The sequence below is a fragment of the Schistocerca gregaria genome, chromosome 2, assembly GCF_023897955.1.
Source record: "Schistocerca gregaria isolate iqSchGreg1 chromosome 2, iqSchGreg1.2, whole genome shotgun sequence".
Taxonomy (NCBI): domain Eukaryota; kingdom Metazoa; phylum Arthropoda; class Insecta; order Orthoptera; family Acrididae; genus Schistocerca; species Schistocerca gregaria.
Window position 1 is genome coordinate 272,599,912 of NC_064921.1, and position 8,808 is coordinate 272,608,719.

Consider the following 8,808-nt stretch of genomic DNA (forward strand, 5'->3'; position numbering starts at 1 on the left):
GCTAAGCATAATGAAACTAAACTCAGTCCAAACAACCCATGAGAGGCTCAACGGGTACCGACCGGCCGCCGTGTCATCCTCAGACCACAGGCTTCCCTGGATGCGGATATGAGGGCGTATGTGGTCAGCACACCGCTCTCGCGGCCGTATGTTAGTGTACGAGACAGGAGAGGCTACTTCTCAATCAAATAGCTCCTCAGTTTACCTCACAAGGGCTAAGTGCACCCGGCTTGCCAACAGCGCTCGGCAGACCGGATGGTCATCCATCCAAGTTCTAGCCCGGCCCGACAGCGCTTAACTTCGGTGATCTGACGGGAACCGGTGTTACCATTGCGGCAAGGCCGTTAGTTGGCATTCAAACATTTTACGGTTCTTATTATGATTAGAGTTAATCTTATTTTATTTCATTAATCGTAAAATTCGTAAAACGATTGTAAGAGCCAGTCTATCGCAAGATTCCCGATCATTAATCATTAATCACCGAACACCGCAAAAGTCAAAAGAACTCTTTACACGATCTTAGAATCAACACGAGGTGGCATAAAAACGTTCATTGCGGCAATTTCAATTGCCGTTTCTACGTGGAGTTGCACTTCACACAGTTGTTCACGTATTGCCATCTCGAAAACCCCTCGTAGAGTAGCCTAACAGTTTGGCGCCTGCACACTTATGACTAGTTCGTCCTTTCCACTGATAAGCACTGACAGTAACTAAACTCGCAATAATCATTTCATGATGAACTGAATGATACTGAAATTATTAACAAGTTGTCAGTGCAAGTAACGTCAGTATCACGATTGCTGGATACTAATACTTGCGCATCATCATCATCATCATCATTTAAGAGTGACTATGCCTTTCAGCGTTCAGTTTTGAGCATAGCCCCCTTATAAAATTCCTCCATGATCCCCTATTCAGTGCTAACATTGGTGCCTCTTCTGAAGTTAAACCTATTACTTCAAAATCATTCTTAACCGAATCCAGGTACCTTCTTCTTGGTCTGCCCCGACTCGTCGTACCCTCTACTGCTGAACCCATGAGTCTCTTGGGTAACCTTGCTTCTCCCATGCGTGTAACATGACCCCACCAGTAACTACGAGGCAAGTCATTCTTAAATGGCAACAAATTAAATAAATAAATTCGCTATGATACCGTGCCCACTGTAATAATAATAATAATAATAATAACAATAACAATAATAATAATAATAATAATTGACGATGTCACTGGGTCGGCATGAGATCACGTAGCAGTCGTCTGGTTTCATGGGTAGACTGTGGGAGAGGGGGGAGGGGGTATGTATAAATGCAGAAAAAGAAACTAGTGGTGACAATGGACCACAAGGGACTAATTGTTGTAGTGTGGGGAAGACAACATTGTAAACGTGTGAAGGCAAAATATGGCATTAAAAGTGGACTAATAACAATGACTGTACGTCCAGTTCTGTGTTGGTAATAAATAATTGCACATGTTTGTATAAGACCATCTCTAATTTCTTGTACAGTGATCAAGTAGCCTAAATTTTGAACATAAAAGAAATTATGACTCGGAATCTAACTGTGGCACTCGATTACTCTGATGCAAAACTCCGCCCACTGCACTCGCTCGACAGAATAACTGCACAGTATGAACTCCAGACACTTGAACATATGATTTCAGTGTCGCCTGCCTTTAAAGTTCATTTTCTACCGAGAAAATGCACGACAAGAAATGTTACAGGCATTTTTGTGCTGTAAGAACGCAACAGCTCGAATATAACACAGTTCTCAAGAATGCAATATGCATGTTCTGATGGACTGAGCACGGAACAAAGATGTTGTGCAAGTAGTCAATAAAAATTCCCAAAAATATGCATACTGGATCGAAGAGAAAGAAATCTTCAACATAATGATTCACAAATATAGTTAAATAAACTGCAGCAGGAAAGAATGGCAGGAACACTCTAGATAGCGCTACACAAGCAGATTCTCGAGGATACAGAATTCATCAAGTATGCTGAGCTGAGAAGTATAGCTCCCAAATGGCGGTTGATGAGCGAAAGAACAGTCTACACAATAATAGCTTCAGATTTCTCTCTGCTTTTTAGTGTTATGCAGCAGGAAACGCAAGACCTGCTTGCTAGTGTATACACATACACAGGTGTCGTAGTTAAGGACTACATCCAAAATTGCCGTGACGATGATGGATATTTTAGGTGATTCACTGGTCAACATCACGCATGTTGCCTAGTGTACACCATTAGGTTTTAATTTATCTGCTGCCTATCACATTTTCGCTATGCCTCTAGCACATCAATGATCATAACAGAGATGCAGTAGACAAAATAGTTTTCAGAGAGCGTGTTCTCAAATATTAACTGGTCCGACTGTTAGTTACATGGTCAAAGTGAACATAATGGTAAAGCGTATAACGACATTAATCATGGCTACACACAAGGAATCATTCATATGAAATTAGGGAGATTTACCACGTAAAACAAATAGACAAATAAGAGCTTCAATTAGCACGGGACGAAGAAAATTGAGGAGCCTGACAGGGAGGCTGTACCGCTCCACTTTTTGCACTCCCCTTTCTGCAAATAAAGCGCTGTCGCACAGTACACGTCTATGAGCAGATACCCCGCATAGCAGAAGAACTGAACACTTAGTGGCACATCGTTTTGCGATACTAATCGCACATTGTCACTGCGAAAACATTTGCTCGAAGTAGTTAGTGTTTGAAACCTCGTGACATCTTAAGCCTCTAGCCGCTTTTATTTTGATGCTGCATTTTCTCGTGAAACTGCGATAAGCTACGCCTAGTCTTCCCGTAATAAGTCGCTTATTCTTGCACATTTTAAAACGAAATGCTATATTCAGAGCTCCGAATGATGTTTCTAACTCAGAAATCCCTTTCTGTGTGACAATAGTAACGTTTGCGCGAAGTCTGTATTAGTTTACAACTCTTATTTATTTATATTCTGCTACACGGCAGCACATAATAATCAGATATAAATACAATAATAAACTACAATACTTATGTGCAGAACATATAAGAGAACATAAAGTACGTAACAAATACGAAACATACAGCATGTGAGACGAGTGGTTGACTACAAATCAGTGTCCAGATCATGTATCCACTTCACTGTAAGACACGTGGTGCAAAGTCCTCAACTGATTCACTATACTGGGTGTTTCAGTAATAATATAGGTACCGCGAATGAACACATTTATTAATCTGCACGACAGAAACTATGAAGCCTTGTACACACACTTACGAATCTTTTCTAGGTTAGAATACAGATATCCAATAAGTCCTTACCCAGCAACAAGAACAATATCACTTCAATGCTCGAATTGTTCCCACACTCGGGTAAGCATGTTTGTCGTCACTGATGTTATGGTAGTACGGATCCGGTTCTTCAGTTCTTCTAGGTTGTGTGGTATTGATGGTCCTTAATGAAACCCCACTGGAAGGTTTGATACCAGGCTGGGGGTCGGCGAGAGGACACTGTGGCCGGGCCTATTTCGACCCGTGTCCACACTGCCCCTGAGCCCCCTTTTCTTTACCCCCTTTAAAGAAATGAACATGTAAAGAAGAAAAGAAAGTGGTCAATGCGACAGTTTCTCATGTAGGGGACTCAGGTTCTCTTCTCGTTGCTGCCAAATGTTTTTCCCTGACGAGAGTAATGATCGCGTTGCACTCAGCCTCTTGATGCCAATTGAGGAACTACCCTATTGAGAGACAGAGGCTTCAAAGTCTAAACTTCGACACTGAAAGAGTGCCGTGTGCTGAGCCCATGCCACTCCATATCACATTCGATGATGAATGGTTGAGGATGACACGGTGGTCGGTTGACTAACGAGCGGTCTTCAGGACGTGATAGCGGGATTTTCTCTCTTTCCTTTTACTATCAATAAATTTAACGATGTTATCGTCAAATTACTAATCCTACCCCTGAAGACATGTTCTCCCATCACTTTATCGATTATTACGTGAGCGGATATAAAGGAGGAAAGGTATGGCAGAATAACACCAAATCTAATTTTGGTGGGGAGGGGGCGGCAATGAAAATATCGCATCAACTTTTTAATAGTAAAATAACAGATAACATTTCGTTTTATACAACTAAGCCCCAGCATATACAATTTTAAAGTGTCCGCTAGTCTTTTGGCGTGCCTTAACAGAATTCTCTATACGAATGCATGCCCAAGGTTCCCCGATTTGAAAGAAATGCCGCACAAGTGTTCGGTTTGTTTCATTTAGGGAGTTCCGTGCCGCTCCGACCGAAATTACTGCGTGTTATTGTGTCCGCCATGGTATTCTGCAACGCTTATAAAGCTCATGTTATTGCGTACAACATGAATTTGTCTAAAACCTTTTATAATGCTTATGTTGACCGGCATGCCGACAACTCGAAACATACATGTGAGCAGGAAGTTTTGTGAAAGGAAGGTAAGCTGCTTACCGACAAGAATTCTCTTAGTGAAAATGTTACTTCAGCGATTGAAAAACTATGTAAAGATACAGTTGAAAGAAAAGTACAAATAATATTGTCTATTATCTGCAAAGTGACACTTAATGTATGTAACACACTAAGAAAAGGTCGGTTGGATCTTTTAAAAAGGTTGATACTGTTATTGTGGAGCCTGTTTGCCCTTCCGTGCCTGTTCTGTTCATCCTAATATTACTCAGGATTGTTGTGTTTAAAATAAAGTATTTCTACTTGCGTGTTGAAAACACTGTTTAATGCAGTTTAAAATATTTAAATAAAAGTATTATTTAATCATAATCAAAGTTTAAAACAATTTTGATGTATTGCTACCTGATTGAGGGTCAGTGAAACTTGGTGAGGGGGGGGGGGAGGGAGGGAGGGGGAGTTTGAACAACATCTCATCAAATCTCACCAGAGGGGGGGGGGGGGGGGAGTGGAGGGGATTCAAATTTCAAAGAAAACGTCTCACACAATTCATGGATGTCCGCTTTTCATGCTTGCACGGTGACGTAGCGACACGAACTACTTTGAATGTGACGGCATCAAGCACATGACCAGTTGGTTCCCAGAATGGCCAGCTGTTCGCTTTATCGAGTAATATTTTCGAAACCAATTTTATTTTCATTGACGGGAATGAGAGCGTATGTCAACACCTATGTGCATGCGCTGGCTGGTAACAGAAACAGACTGAGGAATGTTGGAACGAGAATATAAACAGCACATTCGCGTGCAAGGGACAGCTACAATTTGCAGCACTATACTCAGATAAACTGTTTAGCGCAACAATGGAATCGTCAAAGGAAATAACCTTGAAAAACTACGAGTTTGGTTTGTTTCTAATTTTAACTGCCCTTTCGTTATTTCATCTCGTAATAGATAACCGATGCGTAAGAAACTGTGTTTATGTCGAGAAACGATTCATATTTGCGAGTCGCGCCATTCCATCCCCAGTAGTTTCAGCGACGGAGGGAAGCGACTGGTAATAAGAGTGCTTTTACGACGCTCTGCGAACTCCTATCGCCGAGGTTTCTTCGGAAGAGCCGTACCTGAGGCGATAAGCGCCACTGGGGAAATGAACGGCGGGCTTTCCACGCCGGAGAGCTCGCGCGTCCCATTGTGCGGCTGTGTGGCGCGCGGCAAGTGTTTTAATGGCCGCCACCATTGTCGTGTCGCGTCGCCTGGGAGTTGGGTCCGGCTGCATTAGCGCGGCTGCTGCTGCTGCTGCTGCTGCTGCTCCTTTACGGTGCAGCGCGGCGGGGCGGTTCACTTTCCGATTCCGGAACGCTGCGGGGATTGCCCCGTCTTTGATACGGCAAGTTTCCCTCTCGCCGCGTGCTCTTGTTTCTGCTCTAGCTAACTCTGTCTGTCAACTCCCATCGTGAGAGCAAATATCTTGTATGGACTCGTGTTCTCCTCTTGAAATGCTGTTCACTTGGCCCGGTAAATCCCCTCTTCTGCATCTGACATCACACATTTATTGGTTTATTTGTCCTGGCACGAAGAGGGTCATCAGGTAGCTTGTTATGCCGCCCTCAAATGGAACGTGAAAACGCCCCGGGTAGTTATAATTTAATTGGAGCTACTCAAAGAGGCCGAGTGTGAGCTGCAATTATCGTATGGCAGCGAAACGTGGTAGGTATTCTAATGAGTTAGGGTGTAACCAATTTACGCTGGACAAAATTAGTTCCACTTGGCCATCACGTACATATCTATCGCTGTGAATGCAGAAAGTATTATAGACATATTTCCATATTAATGGATTAGGATAGGTACTTGGCCGGCCGGTGTGGCCGTGTGGTTCTAGGCGCTTCAGTCTGCAACCGCGTGACCGCTAAGGTGGCAGGTTCGAATCCTGCCTCGGGCATGGATGTGTGTGATGGCCTTAGGTTAGTTAGGTTTAAGTAGTTTTTCGTTCTAGGGGACTGATGACCACAGATGTTAAGTCCATACTGCCCAGAGCCATTTTTACCGTTTTTGATAGGTACTTGGGCAAGAAATGTTGAACAAGTGGGATAGCCGTAATGTTATTATTATTATTTTTATTATTAACTGCCACTTAAACAGGTTGCTCAATATGAGATCTGGAGAAGTCGATGAGATACTACACAGTGCCAGATTTGCACCTGGTGGCCAAAGTTGGAAATAATTTTTCTCCTAGCGGAAAGAAAATGTTTTTCTTTTTTTTTTTTTTGTTCTGTAATTTTCGTTGCGTTTGCCTATGCGGACGTCATAGGCCATCCATCCAAGTTGATAGTTTATTCCTGTACTCAGTATATTTATTACAGAGGGCCAGCGCCTCTCATGGTTCAAATGCCTTTAAGCACTATGGTACTTAACATCTGAGGTCATCAGTGCTCCAGTCTTAGAACTACTTAAACCTAACGAACCTAAGGACATCACACACATTCATGCCCGAGGCAGCATTCGAACCTGTGAGCGCAGCAGCTGCGCGGTTCCGGACTGAAGCGCCTAGAACCAGCGGAAAGAAGTTTACCTTTAATGCATAGCTGCCATACGATAATTACACCCCTCACAGGACTTCTGTGGGGAGCTGCAGCCACGCGGTACATGAAAGAGGAGCTGGTAAATGAAATGCCGTGTGGTTAGGGCCTCCCGTCGGGTAGTCCGTTCGCCTGGCGCAAGTCTTTCGAGTTGACGCCACTTCGTCGAATTGCGTGTCGATGGTGATGAAATGATGATGATAAGGACAACACAACACACAGTCCCCGAGCGGAGAAAATATCTGACCCAGCTGGGAATCGAACCCGGGCCGTTACGTAGGACATTCCCTCGTGCTGACCACTCAGTTACCAGAGGCGGAAGAGGAGCTGGTGATGTCATAGTGTGGAGTTTCACTACACTGTGAAGCGTGAAAGGAAGAATCTGGAATGTAAGAGTTTTATCTTATTGAAAGGAACGTGCCGAATGAGATGCAGCGTTTGTGGGCACGTATTATGTAGCTGAAATGTAAGCCCAGGATGGCTTGCCATCAAGGGCAGCAAACAAGGTTGTAGAATATCGTTGACATAGTGCTGGGCTGTAAGGGTGCCAGATATTACAACTGAAGAGGTTCTGCTATCAAAAGAAATTGGACCCCTGGTTGTCGAGAGTTAAGGCGGACGACAGTCAGTCTCAGTTTGAAGCAGGACATATCACTGATGGCAATTCTACTCCAGTAAATGTGATTCTAGGGCGAACATGGGTCTGTAGAAACCCTGGACAGTGATGGGATACCAATCGGAGTGTCGGTCACTATATTGCCTGACAACGAGGAGTCATGGTCTGGCATACCATTTATTTTCACAGGAGGACTCCCTAGGGTGTCATCCACAGAACCTTACAGCGCAGCGGCACGTCGACGATATTCTATGCCTCGTTCTGTTGCCTTTCGTAGCAAGCTATTCCGGGCTTACATTTCAGCAAGACAATGCCCACTGGCACACTGCGAGAATTTCTTCAACTTATCTTCGTGCTTGTTGAATCTTATCTTGGGCAGCAAGTTCGCTGGACCCCGCTCCATTTGAGAACGTTTGGAGAATTATGGGCAGGAGCCTCCAAGAAGTCCAATTGGACAGAATATGACACAATATCCCTCGTGAGGACATCCAACAACTGTATCAATCTATGCGAAGCCGAATAATTCTAGCCTAACGTCCGGAAGTAGACGAAAGCGCTTCTGACTTGCTCAATTTGTGAAGCTATTCCTCATGAATAAATCATCAAATTATTCTAAAATTGTAATCATTTGATTTTTCTGTATATGTACATCATACGTACTGAATGTTGTCCCATTCGGATCATTCCTTCGTGGTGCGTCTTTTTTTTTCCTAAACTGTATCTCAATACAGTCCTCCGTACAATGAAACATATAAATGAGTGAGTCTCACAAAGCAAAATTACGAGGTACCTTGCATTGTACGTGTGACATAAAGTAAATCAGTCGCAATTACAGCACAATAAAAACGTGGTCACTTTCAGTACAAAAGAATGTAGAAATCAGTCACTCTCAGTGCATGAAATTACGAAAATTAAAATAAATTTCGTTCTTAAAAAAACGTTGGCATCCCCTGCGTGGGATTATGGAACATCCATAACGAGACACTTCATATCCCTGAACTTTCCATGTACAATAGTACTTCTTAATCTACAAACTCAGTGCGCAACTTGTACTTCACAGTGTACACTACCCGAGGTCTGTGAGAAAAGTTATGAGACTAATTTATTTCTACCATCTTTTTTCCAAAGAACGTTATCTCCGTCAAAGAAGTTCTTGTCGGCAGCCATTCAACAGAACAGTCTTGGGGTCAGTCCTGAAAGGCTTCAATTGGTAG

General features: G+C 43.3%; 1 pseudogene; it reads right to left on the reverse strand.

The window, feature by feature from the left end:
- Positions 1 to 231: 231 nt before the first annotated feature.
- On the reverse strand, positions 232 to 349 carry LOC126337380 (5S ribosomal RNA; annotated as a pseudogene).
- Between the last annotated feature and the right edge of the window lie 8,459 nt (positions 350 to 8,808).